The 13,594-nt window shown below is 42.7% G+C and overlaps 1 pseudogene; it reads right to left on the bottom strand.

The window, feature by feature from the left end:
• Nucleotides 1-616: 616 nt before the first annotated feature.
• Nucleotides 617-1,629, bottom strand: LOC107538245 (putative monooxygenase p33MONOX pseudogene; annotated as a pseudogene).
• Nucleotides 1,630-13,594: the final 11,965 nt, after the last annotated feature.

The raw sequence follows: 13,594 nt of genomic DNA, 5'->3' as shown, positions 1-13,594 counted from the left end.
TGCAGCAAAGGCTATGCCAGACTTGTGTTTGCTGACACGGGAAAGAGCAGCACTGCCCAGAACTGCCTAGAGGCGCTGCAGAACTGGCTCTGCCCGACAGCCACAGCAAGGGCCCTGGTCTCCACGCAGGAGGGTCCCTGCCAAGTCTGGCTTTTCTTTGTGCCCAGATCTCAAATGGATCGCAGGTCCCCTCACTGACAAGGCTGGAGCACACACGGCACCAGCTGTCAGAGGGCCGGACCAGCCAGTGAGCGCCTCTACACCCTGACTGGTCCATGCTCATGCTGACCATGGTCAAGGAATCAAGAAGCCTTGGTTTGGGAGCACAAACATTATCTACCTTGCAAGCAATGATCAAGTTCTTGTCGAGACTAAATGATGCAAAAATAGGTGCTGAGCGTCCCCCCCCCCCACACACACTGCTGAGGTGACTCAGTCTACGTCTCAGTTAAAGCGCTACCCGCTGGCTTCTTTGCAGGGATAAGCTCTGCACTAATGTTCCTCGAAAACCAATTATGTTCCCAGTTCTAGCCTCAGTTCAAGAGGTAAAAAAACCCCAAATCTTTCCTATGTCAGAGCCAGGGTAATAGTAAGTGGATGCAAGACATCCGCTATTCACAGTCACTAGAAGAGAAAGCTCTAGAACCCAGTGGGTGTGAGCACATTCAAGTCACGGGGTTTGAGATTATGGGTCCGTGACGGTGGTTTCTTCCCTTCCATCACTGGGATGTCCATCTTGGGCGGCTTGAAGGTTGCTGGGTCTTCGGCCATTCGGGTGGCCTGCATGCGGATCAGTTCCATTGGCGATGGCTTCTGGGCTCGTCTGTAGGGCTGGGTGGCAAAACCTCCCGAATCTGACTTCAGGTGGGATCTTGGTCCAAAGGGGCTCCATTTATCTGCTGAGTTCCTGTCTTTATCCCCACTTCCAGAATCCATGGTGCCAAGATTTGGGCCAGGTAAGGCTGTGGAAGAGCCTGAAGAGAACCAGCCTCTAGGTTTCTGCTTCGGGGAAGAGTGGGGGGTGCTGCTGGGGGTCGACTGGGCCGAGGGCGGCTGCTTCTCTTCCCTCGTTACCTCTCCACTCTGTAGTTTTAGTGTGTGGAGTGCTTCTGCCACGTGAAGGTACTTGGTCTCCTCCGTGGTCAGGCCCTTGTGTAGCCGGCATCTCTCAGCCCTGCCTGCTGCTCAAAATGCTGAATGCTCTCCTGGGTCTGTTTTGTGATCAGAGAACTCATGATGACACGGGTGGCTTTAGCCTTCACCACAGGGACCTTGTCCATATTGTCAATGGCCGATGCCAGGGTCATGGCAGGGGAGGAGACGCTGGCCTCTCCTTCCTCCACCTTGGCGAGGTGCTGATACTTGCAATCTGGAATCACTGGCTTCCAGGGGATGCTGCCCATGTCCGATGGAGGAGGAGTCATGGGCGTAGGGTCCTCCAGGGCATCATCATAGCTGAATGCCCGGCGGTACATCCCGATGGGCAGGGACATCTCACCCAGAGGCCCACTAGGCTCAAGAGCAGGCACTTCTGATTGTCTCGAAGCCATTGAAAGACTGGATCCAGGTACTTTTTCTATGTAGATTTCAGGGCTGAGTCCCTGCCACCGGAGTAAAATGATGTGATGTTTACGCTAATAGACAGAAGTTAATGAGGAACATTGTCCAGCTGCTGCAGATTAGCTAAGTTGCTCAGGAAGAGCCCGTCCATCCCAGAGGATCTGTTTGGCCGCCGCGGAGCTGCCCACAACCCGAGCTCCGGCACTAAACAGGCCCCGAGGACCCACGTCTCTCTACAGGTTGTGGCGCAGTCGGGACCCAAGTCATGGTGCGAGCAGTGTCGTATCCATCGAGACCCAAAGGACTCGGTAACCAACCAGGGAGCGTCGGCTGGTTCAATTGTTTTGTATCTTTACCACTAAAACTTTTTCCATATCATTTGTGTGTTCACTGGAGTAGCACTTTTACTTTCTTTCAAGACTTTCCTTTGTATTCACAATTTGGTTATCTGGCACAAGAGGCCTAGCTTTCCTCCTAACTTGGCTTTTGTCATGCCTCCCTCACTAAGCTTAATCATTTCTAGGTTTTTGATTTAAAGTGAGAGACCTGTGAGTCTTCCTATTACCTGAAGTCTTAGATGCCACTGTAGGGTTATTAATTGACCTAATTTCAATACTGTTGCATCCCAGCTAATAGGGAGGCCTGAAGAGAGGGAGACAGGGCGGATGGCTAGTTGGTGGATGAGTCAGAACACACATAACATTTATTATGTTCACCATCTTATATGTTTGTGGTTTGTGGCACCCTAAAATAATTATAATGATAACATCAAAGATCACTGATCATAGATCACCATAACAAATACAATAATAATGAAAAAGTTTGAAATATTGTGAGAATTACCAAAATGTGACAGAGATACATAGTGAGCAAATGCTGTTGGAAAAATGGCACCAATAGACTTGCTTGCAAGGTTGCCACAAATGTTCAATTTGTAAGAAGTGCAATATTGTGAAGCACAATAAAGTGAGGTATGCCTGCACTTTGTAGGGTGCTGTGAGGGGTACAGATGTGCAAAAGATGTGGTCCTTCCCTTTAGGGTTTTTAAAACCAATGCGGTAAGCCAGTCAGAGAAAGACAAATACCATATGATTTCACTTATGTGTGAAATCTAATGAACAAAATAGAAACGGAGTCATAGACACAGAAAACAGATTGACAGCTGTCAGGGGTGGGGGTGTTGGAGGGCTGGGCGAGAAAGATGAAGAGATTAAGCAAAAAACCCCCCAAAAACCAATCACCAACAACTCATAGACACAGAGAACAGCATGGTGATTACCAGAGGGAAAGGGGGGTGGGGGAGATAGGAGAGGGTAAAGGGGGGAAAAATGGTGATGGGAGGAAACTTGACTTGGGGTGGTGAACACACAATGCAATATACAGATGATGTGTTACAGACTTTTACACTTGACACCTATATAATTTTATTAACCAATGTCACCCCAATACGTTTAATACTTTAAAAATTAAAAAAAGAAAAACCAATGAGGAGAAGTGAAAAGAGACAGATCTAAAAAATATAATTGTGGCAAATAAGTACTAGAATGGAAATAAAGCCAAAGGGTCATGGAAACCCAACAGAGGAAAAGTTGGTTTTGAGTGAAGGGATATGAAGGAATGTTTCAGCTCTAAACTTCCATGGTTTCCTGTTTTATTAGATGGCTCTTGGGTAAACATTCAATGGATGGAGAGGCAAGGAGAAAGGTCATCCCAGGAAGAAAGGGACAGGTGACCAGTGAGAGTGTAGGTGTATTTGTGGGACTCATTTGCTAATGGCTTTTCTCATGTGAATCAGTTTTAAAACCAGGACTTGGACCATTTAGAAATGTTTGGTGTTATGGCAAAACCAACCAGTATGGTCTAAGTAGAACATCTTTAAATAAGCAGAACATATTTTCTCTCATAGAGTTGCAGTATCTAGTGTTAACAATCATTTATTTTTGGAAAAACAGGTCCTGTCTGTGAAAAGGGAAAAAATAGCCCTTTTTAAAGATTCTGTTATTTCACAAAAATCTCGGTTGTTGTTTTCACAGCCCTAAAATTGGAATTGTTGGGTGAAATGGGGAAAAAATTGTTCTCAATTGTTCTCAATGGTTATAAGGCACCATCCATTATAGTGCTGCTTTTATTTTTGCTGTGCGACTTGTCAGGTTTGGGAGGGAATGAAATATGTTCTTAGATACTATAGTAAGAGAAAGATATTACTGAATTTCATTGAACTTAAGATGCCATTGACTGTAGGATGTACTGTTATTTTGTGTACAATTAAGAAAGAAAAAAAAACCACCCTTCCTGTTGATTAAACTGTGATACAATGTAAGATTCATTCCAGTTTCAGAGATGTTAAAAGAGAATGTGCATTTTAGAATTGATGGTATGTGGCATGTGTTGAGTGCCTCCTGTATTTTAGGTTCTTATAAACACCTAGTGACAGGGGAAGCCCTGTTCCCATTTTGCAGGTGAGGAAAGGGAAACAAAGTGAAGCTAAAGACACTGGTGCCCAGCCGGGCGTGGCTCAGAGGTTGAGCATCGACCTAGGATCCAGGCGATCAGGGTTCGATCAGGGTTCGATTCCCGGTCAGGGCACATGCCCGGGTTGCAGGCTCCATCCCCAGTCAGGGGCGTGCTGGAGGCAGCCGATCAATGACTTTCTCATCATTGACGTTTCTATCTCTCTCTCCCTCTCCTTTCCTCTCTCTGAAATCAATAAAGATATATTTTAAAAATAAATAAATAAAGATGCTGGCTAAAGATCAAAGAACGAGTGAGGGGAACAAGTTCCTCATACCTTCCTCTTTGCAAACTTCTGACCTGAATCTGTGTCTCTCCAGTCAAGCCATGTCTTGACAAATTGTAACCCTCCGGGGTATTTGCAGCAGGTGGCCTGTTTTCAGCTTGGGTACTTTTCATTTACAGAAAACCCTTATAGGGCCTTCCGGCGAGGTGAAGCCTCATCCCGCCCAAACTCAGACAGGCTTGGCCGTGAGGCACATGGAGGCTTCAGAGCCTGGGGAGGGGTAAGGAAGGGCACAGTTGGCATGGAACTAAAAAAGTTAGCTATTGGTCACATGCATCATCCAAAGGCTGAAGCAAGTAATTCAGAACTGACATAGTCAGGAGTCCTGCTCAGATGGTCTCAGTGCTAGGACTTTACAAATAATAAGGTTTATTCAGTGCTGACACTGTGACAAACAGTGGGTTAGGTGCTTCACATGGCTTATCTCATTCAGTACTATGTATCCCTGTTTTTCAGGTGAGGAAACTCGAAAAGTTACTTGATTTGCCTCAAGTCCCACAGCTAGGCATTGGCGGAATCAAGATTTAAACCCCCATGATCTGCCTCAGAACCCATGCACAGAGGAATTAGAATGTACTCATTTTATTTTTCCATTTGTTCACTTAGAAGAAAAAACACTTGTGAGTTTCTTTCAGATACTATCTGTTTTTTATCTCTGTATGCCTATCTTTTAGCATAGTTCTGGGTGCATATTAAATGTCTGGCAAATGCTTATGGAAAGGATGATTGAATGACAGAACCTAAGGAGCAAAAATTTAAGAAAACACACTGAAGATGATCTTACAGTTTATGAACAAATAAAATGACGTGCTCAGCTCTGCTCTTGGCACATAATAATCACCTGCTAAATGTTAGCTATTGTTATCACTATTGGAAATAAAAATACATTTAAAAGAACCGTTGTCTTTGCATAGGAATGCATCATATACCTTAATTTTTTCCAAGATTCCCTTACTTTGCATATTTCTATACAATTTTATTTATTTATTTATTTTTATTTTTTATTAATCCTCACCCAAGGATATGTTTTTATTGATTTTTAGAGAGAGAGGAAGGGAGAGAGAGAAGGAGAAAGAGAAACATTGATGTGAGAGAGAAACATGGATTGGTTGCCTCCTGTATGCACCCCAACCAGGGATTGAACCTGCAACCTGGGTATGTGCCCTGACCAGGAATCAAACCCCTGACCCTTCAGTGCCTGGGGCGACGCTCCAACCAACTGAGCCACGCTGACCAGGGCTATAAAATTTTAGAGAGAGAAGTGAGCATTTAGCTTCTATGCAGTATTTTGAATATGTAGGAGTTAAATACCATTTTTGATAGTTTTCCCTTGAAATGTGAGAGATGTTTGCTTGAAAAGTGAATATAGTTAAGTAGAAAAGAGGGCTGCTTGCTGCAAGTTCAATTTAAGCAGCCTGCAGTGTAACAGTGTGAGAATACAGATGACATTTAATGTGAAAGAGTTTCTTATCATCTGCTTCCAGCCACCACAGCCTGAGTACAAAAGCAACAGCCAGATTAGAGGAATATTGTGATTTTAGTATACTAATACAAAGCTCAAGTTTTCTCATTTTTGGCTTCACAGTCAACCTATTCCCATTATTCTTGCTACAAAAGTATCTAAATTGATTTCACTTAAAAATTTTGTAAATAGAATATTGTACTATGGTGCCAGTTTATTTATGGCATTGGAATATCCTGATGTGGATGTCTTTGAGGAGTTAGGTAGGCCAAATGCATTATTATTGTTGTTATTATTGTTTATCCTTGAATCATTTTTGATAGAACCCGCTAGCGGCATATCCCAATATCCTTTCTCTTTCCTCCTCAGTAACATAACCCGGCATTTATATGGGGACAATATGCCCAGCTGAATGAAGGTCTTAGTCTCCCTGCAACTAGGTGTGAGTGTGATTATGCGATGAAATTCTGCTCAGTGGTATGTTAGTGGGAGTGTTGTCTGTTATTTCTAGAAAATCTCATTAAAAGGGAGGGAGTGGATTCTTCTTTTCCTTTCTTCCTCCTGTTGCCTGAAACGTGAATACAGTGCCGGGCAAAAGTAGATTTACCGTTGTTCGTATGGAAAAAGACATGCAGGTTATGATTATTACAGTAACTATTACAACTCACAGCTAGCTTGGGCCGTGAGGTGACTTTGAAAATGGAAACTGTGAATGGCAAAGCAGCAACCAAGATCCTGCATCTCTAACACTGTGGAGACTCCATACTAGCTAGCACTGGCCTGCTAACTCCGGCCATTATATGAAAGAGATACAAACTTTCATTTTATTTCCACTGTCATTGTGAATCTTTCTGTTATATGCAGCCAAATCCAATCCTAATAAATATTCTAAAAAAATAACAGAAAATAACGTTCTCTGTATTTTTGTCAGTGTGTTAAGGCTCTTCCATTTTGTGGTGTTTTGTTTCTGTTCATTTCTGGCTTCCTAGTCCTGTCTTCCCTCCTTCAGTAATCTCTCAGGCTTCCCATTATAAGACATCAGCTGCTTTGAGGTCCTTTATTGCTACACTACTATTTTCCTTATCTGTAGCAGTCTTATAATTTCCTCAGTTCTCATTTTCCTCTTCTCTGAAATCCTCATGAGGCCCCAGAGTAAAATTATAGTTACATTAATGAACATAGAGGTTTCTCATGAATTCAGAGGGTAGGAACTTGTGGAAACGATTGTTCTAAGTAATTTTTTATTCAAAAGGATTTGTGAAAAATAATTTTTAGGTAGTGTTTCCATGATAATAGATTAGCAAACACTGAGCTGAGCACAGGAAGTCTTGATTTCAACCAAGCATTTGATAGTTTGCAGTGAGAAGAAGTGAATGGAAAGAACTGCAGCCAAGCGTTGATTCCCAGCTCTGACACTTCTTAGGTATAAGAACTTGCAAAAGCTCTTGAGCCTCAATTTTCTTATCTATAAAATAAGTTGTGATAAAGATGAGAAGAGCTAATGCACATGTGAAAACAAACATGTTTTTGTTCACTGCAAATATAAGGCAGTTTGGGTGAGTGGAAAAAATCTGGATCCAGAACTAAATATACACTTGCCAGCTGTGTAATTTTGGCCAAATTAGTTAATGTCTCTGAGCCTCAGTTTTCTTATCAGTAGAGTGAGAAAAATAACAATTGCCTTAGAGGGCTGTTGTGAGAGTTAAATGAAATAATACATGGGAAGACTCTAAAGACAGTATTTGGTGTTCCAAAAAAAATGATAAATATTAGTATTCATGTGGATGTTGCTTTCTTGGGGATAAATGAACTATGGCTTGTTGACACTTAAAGCACCTAAGTGGATGGGTGGTTGGTCATACTGTAAAAGAATATCTATTAATAGCTTTCCGTCTATCTAAAAGAACATGTTAGGTAGAATACTATAGGCTCAACTGATATTTTATTGATGTCATGCACAAAGGAGAAGTTTGCTTATTATATCTGATGAAACACAAAGTTGGAAGGGATGGAACCATGTGTATGACATAATAGAAAAGACACAGGCATTAATGGCTGAAGACTTGGCTTTGAGTCCCACAATTCAATCAAGTGATGACTCAGTTTTCCTCATCTGCAAAATGATCATAACACTAGCAAGAATACCAGATAGATGCACTTTATGAATATATGTTCTTAAAGATATCACAAAGTTAATGACGCATTCTGAAAAATGATAACAGGCTTTCTCGTTTCCCATCTAAAGTAGTCCCAGTAAGTGACAATAGTATACACATAATTCACCAGCTCAAAATCATGCAGTTATTGACCATGTCAAATAGTGAATTTGAACTATTTCAAATTCATGTGCTCACAGTTCAAATTTATGTATAGAGGTCCCTCGGGTTTCGAACGTCTCCGTGGAGGAACATTCCGGGTGACTAACGGCCTAAACCCGGAAGGAAGTGCTTCGGTTTCGAACCCGCCTCGGAAGTGGAAGCTGCCCCCCGACTTCCGCTGAGGGCAGGATCCTGAGGCCCAGCAGTCGGCTGGGATCCCTCGGTTCCGGAACGTTCCAGAGCTCCAGCGGCTTCCGCAGCGGGTCACATTCGAAAGCCAGGTACCACTGTACTTAAAATTTACAATACAATGGAAACAAATGAATTAACGTGGGCTGCTACCCAGGAGAGGGCTGCGCTTTGGAGATTCTGAGGCCAGCTTGAATCATTGGGAAGACTTGACAGGAGCAATTTGACCGAAACCTGATGATTGTTCCTTAGATGATCCACTTCAAGTGGGCACCGACAATAAAACCCCCATCTCTTAGCTCCGTATCCAAGACAGTGGCGCTTCGAGGGTGTGGGAGGAAGGCTGGAGCCGGCTAGATAAGCCAGATTTATCCGTGAGGCTGGGACAACTGGCCTCTGCCGCTATGCTGGGCGCCTGCTCTTCTCCCGTTTCCCACTCAGTGCAAGAAGCTTCTCTCCCTGAAGCCGCGGTGTTCATGGCTTTGCTGTGGCGCTGTGGCGAGGGCTGCATGTGGGTTCATGCATCTCTGCTCTCTGACATTAATGCCCAGAATCTCCGGCCCCCTCACCGTATCCAGATTTGTGTGCGGCTCTGTGCCGCAGGGCGTAGGATGTAGTTTCACTAGTGGTTGCTCAAAGGGCCACAGCCTGGCTGTTGAGGGGAATAAACTTATGGGACGAACCTCGATCAGTGGGAAATGATAGCCATGGTGGAGCTAGCAGATAAACTCCCTCTCCAAGTTTCCCCACAGGAGACGGTTCTGAGTCACGGCTGCTCCATGTAATCTGCCCAGACACATCCTGCACGGCCACGTGGGGATGCTGGTCAAGCCATGGCCTGCTGTAGAGTGGTAACCATCCGGCCAGTGCATCGCCTTACTCCTTCTTCCCACCCTCCTCTGACTTTCCTTGTTTTTTTCTTCACCCTTGCTGTCCTGGGATTACACCTGCCAATGAAGTCTTCCTCCCGATGCATCCCCCTCAGCCCCCTCAGGGAACTCAGACTAACTCATTAACTAATGGCAGTGAATTTGAGCTAGGTACTGAGTCCCTACCTTTTAGGAGCTTACAATGTAGACCAAGAGACAGACACATGAAACATGAACCACAATACAAAGCTACGTAAATGACAACTCACAGTCCCAACCAGGGCCAAGGATAGAGCCTGCAACCAATGTCCGTGCCCTTGGCCAGAATCCAACCCGAGACTCTTCAGCTCGAGGGAGGACGCTCTAATCACTTAGCCAACCCTGCTAGGGCTAGTACTGGTTATTTTTTTGTGTTAATTGAAATATCTTGATTTGCTCCTAACATTGCCGATAGTCCTCTGAAATTTATTCAAGCTTCTTACCTTAAGTAGAGGCCAGCATTTTTCTTGGGACTTCAGTAAGATGTTTTCAAGGTGTTCATGTTGCTGTAGGCATTTTGCTTGGGAAAATGCACCATTCAGTTTTTCTTTAATAATAGCATTTTAATCATAGTCTCTTTTCCTAAAATCAAATTACTGTTACTTTACTTTTTTTTTTTTGCCTGCTTTCTCCATTCAGATAATTGAATGTAATGATGTTGTTTATCCACAGATACTGTGTAGATTAACTTTTGTCTGCTCTTTGAAATTATTTCAACAGACTTTGTGGCCTAGCTAGCTACCTTTATGGTGGTATAATGGGTGTTTTGGACTTAGACTGTAATATTTCTGAACATTATTGTCTCTAAGTGGGGAACAGAAATGTGGCCATTTGAAAAGTGCCAGAAATTTGCTTTACTTGACCAAATGTGGAAGGTAAAGCCTGTTTTGGGGAGGCAATCTCTTTGTTTTGGGAAGGTAACTTTGGTGAGTTGTCTTGTTCATGTGTATATAAATTAAGTATATGAGTCATATATTGTTGCTTAACAAATTATCCCCAAACTTGAAACAATAATACTAAATATTTCATGACATTTTTGAGGGTCATTGGTGGTTCTGGCTTGGAGTCTTGTGAGTCTGCAGTTAAGATGTTGCCAGGCCACCATCTTCAGAAGGCTTGACTGGGGCTGGAAGATCCAATCCCATGGTGGCTCCCTCATATGGCTGGCAAGTTAATGTTGGCTGCAGGAAGGAGACCTGAGTTCCTCACTGGTGGGATGTTTGGGCTCCTCTGATGTCTTCACATCAGGGTGGCTGATCTCCCCAGAGTGGGTAATCCAAGAGAAAACGTGGAAGCAGCAGTGTTTTTTACTACATAGCTCCGAAAGTTACCTAGCATCACTTTCACTGTATCTACTGGTCACACAGATATATTGTGGGAGGGGATATACAGTGACACGAATACCAGGGGAAGAGAATCATTAGGGACCCATCTTGGAGACTGACTACCACATTAAGTAGTAATTTTGTTTTTCTTTTCTTGAAAGCCTTTTAACTGTGGAGTAACTCGAATGTAAATATATCAGACTGGGAAGAGGGATATTGTAATAATATTTTAAAAGGTTAACTTGATTGGGGATCAGCATGTGACTCTGCAGAGATTAATTTGATGTCAAGTGATTTTTTTTCCTCCTCTGCTTGGAGAAACCTCAAGAGGAAGCGAGGACCAAAAAACAAGATGCCCATGGGAGGGACTTGAGAAGGCAGGGTAAAACCTTATGATCTTTTCAGTTAAAAACTTAGTAACTCAAAGTTTCCATAACCCACTTTTCTGGCAAAGTTCCCACAGAAATTTCTGTGATTTTCTTAAGGGGATCTGGTCCATTGGGAGCGATCACCACAGGACACTGCTTTGTTCTGCCTCTTCCCCAACAGCTTCGCAGGGTCCCTATCTGCGGCCTCCGCTTTGGATTCTGGTCCCAGGCCAGAGTTGGAAACCAGCCCATTCTCCAACGCTTATGTCCACGTCATTACCAGGGCCCTGAAGCTGCACAGCCTGTGCCCAGACCGTTGCAAAGTCTTTCACAGAAACAGGTTCTTTTTGCCTCTGAGTAACTCTCCAAGAAGAACATACACAGACAAGCAGCAGTTTTATTTTTCAGGACTCTCCTCATTTTGAATGTAACTGACTAACCTTCCATCTTGACTTACACTATTTATAGACTGCTCCTTTCTCCCATATACTCACGTAGGCTATTGGTTTCTCCCCACACTGCCAAATGTCTTCCAAAACAATCAGCTGTCAGCGCTAAGGAAATCTGCCAACGCATGATGTGTGACATAGCACAAGGTTGTGATTAAAACTGATCTCAAGTATTAAAAATTCAAGCTGTCCTCTTCTATGTAAGCTTTAAATAAGTGCTAATCATCTGCCCCTGGGTCGGCTGCCATTTGCCAGACCCTCTGCACTTTGAGCACTCCTGTGCACTTTGGTGCCCACTCACGGCACCATACTGTCTAAATACAGCACCTTGCATAGTCTAGATACTTTATGTGGAAGTGGTAAATAATCTTGACTCCATCCATTAAGCCTCCTGGGCTAGAGCTGGGAATTCCCAGTTGGCTGCTTCTCTGGTACTGTACGTGTTGCATGTCTCCTGGTGACCCTGCCTCCCAAGTACCTTTCACACCTATCTCTGTCTCATTTGCACTGTGAATGACGTGGTTCAGGCCCTCCTGAGGTCTTTTCTGGATCACTCAAATAATATGTAAACCAGTGTTTCCCTGTTTTAATTCATCCTTGTCATTTCTGCTGCTGGAAAAATCTTTCTAAGTACAAATGAAATCACATCTTTCTCCTGCTTAAAACCCCAGCCCTGGGTCTCCCCATAGGTACTGGGATCAAGTTCAAGTTATAAGTAGGCCCACATATTTTTGCCTGCCTCTCTGAACTCATTTCCACCCTTCCTCCTCCTGTGCTTGTTGGCAGCCATTTAACTTGGAATTATATTAAATTTATACTCTTTAATGTCCTATGATTTTGCGAATATTACTTCTATCTAACATGCATTTCCTTCAAGACATAGATCAGGTGTCCTCTCCTGTAAGACACCATTCCTTTCCAGGTTAGATGTCCCTTCCACGTTCCAGGGATTCGTCTACATTTCTCTCTCCATATGACTCGCAGCATGTGTTGTGCTTTAAGATATGGGCTCTGGAGCTGGAATATATGTTCAGTCCCGTTTCTTTTATCATGAGCTTTGTGACCTCTAGCAAGTTTCTTAGCCTTTTCCCTCTGACTAGAAAATGATAGCACTTTTCTCATGTGGTTGTCTTGGGCCTTATACTAAGTTGTTATAAATGGAGCACTTAGAATAATGCCTACCCCAGAGCCTAGACTCAGTGTATATTAGCTGTTCCCAATAATTTTATTTTCAGTTTTTGTTCCGTAAGATTCTAAGCTTTTAAACGAATGGACCTCTTTGTTTTCTCAGCATCTATCGCAAAGAAGGCATTTCTGTGAATGCAAAATGAACTATAAGTACCATAGGTAAGGTATTCCATACTTAATGTTACTTTCCTATCCCCCAGTACTTCCTGTCGCATTTAGTCCAAACAAGAACAAGCTAGCAGTGTGCATATCAAGTCTAAAAATTTATAGTGACAGCATATATTTATATGCAGTTATACGATTCATTTCCAAAACAAGGTTTCCAAACTTAAAGAATAATCTAAGTTTGCTAGAATTTTATTATTTTGGTAATTTATATTACAAAATCAGCACTATTCTTTTGTGTTGGTGTGAGACATCTTTTATGATTCTGCATACCTCTAGCTTCGAATCACCACAGAATCCGCATGTTGGTCATGTTGTCGGCTTAGCTGAATATTTTCTTCTCTGAAACTCTCACATATTTTTGTATTTTAAGTAATGTTTCAAAATCACATCATGTGTCCAATAGACTAGTAGCAGGCAAGCTCTTGCCATCTGTATTACATAAGCTCTGAGAAAGGATTGCTAAATGGCGTGAGATTTCATTTTATAGCAACATCTGGTAAATACACAAGACATTTATCATCCTCCATTTCTAGATTAATATATTTTTATTTAATAAGCATACAATCATTTTCAGACTAACTGCGTTTTTAGCAGTCAATAATCTTCTGGATGTCTATATTAGAATTAGATTTGACTATGAATGATAGAAACCCAAAACAACAATAGCTGGCTTAAACAAGTTAGACATTGATTTCTCTTATGCCAGCATAGGCGGTCTTGGGCTGGATGGGAGTTCAATCATCAGAAACCAAAGCTCTTTCATTTTTCTGCTCTACCATCCTTAATGTGCAGAGGAGGGGGGGGGGGAATGTGTAGTTACTGTTTATGGAGTTTGTTTGGGAATACGATAAAGTTCTAGAGA

The sequence above is a fragment of the Miniopterus natalensis genome, chromosome 3, assembly GCF_054644295.1.
Source record: "Miniopterus natalensis isolate mMinNat1 chromosome 3, mMinNat1.hap1, whole genome shotgun sequence".
Classification (NCBI taxonomy): Eukaryota; Metazoa; Chordata; class Mammalia; order Chiroptera; family Miniopteridae; genus Miniopterus; species Miniopterus natalensis.
This window is presented reverse-complemented; position numbering and strand designations above follow the sequence as displayed.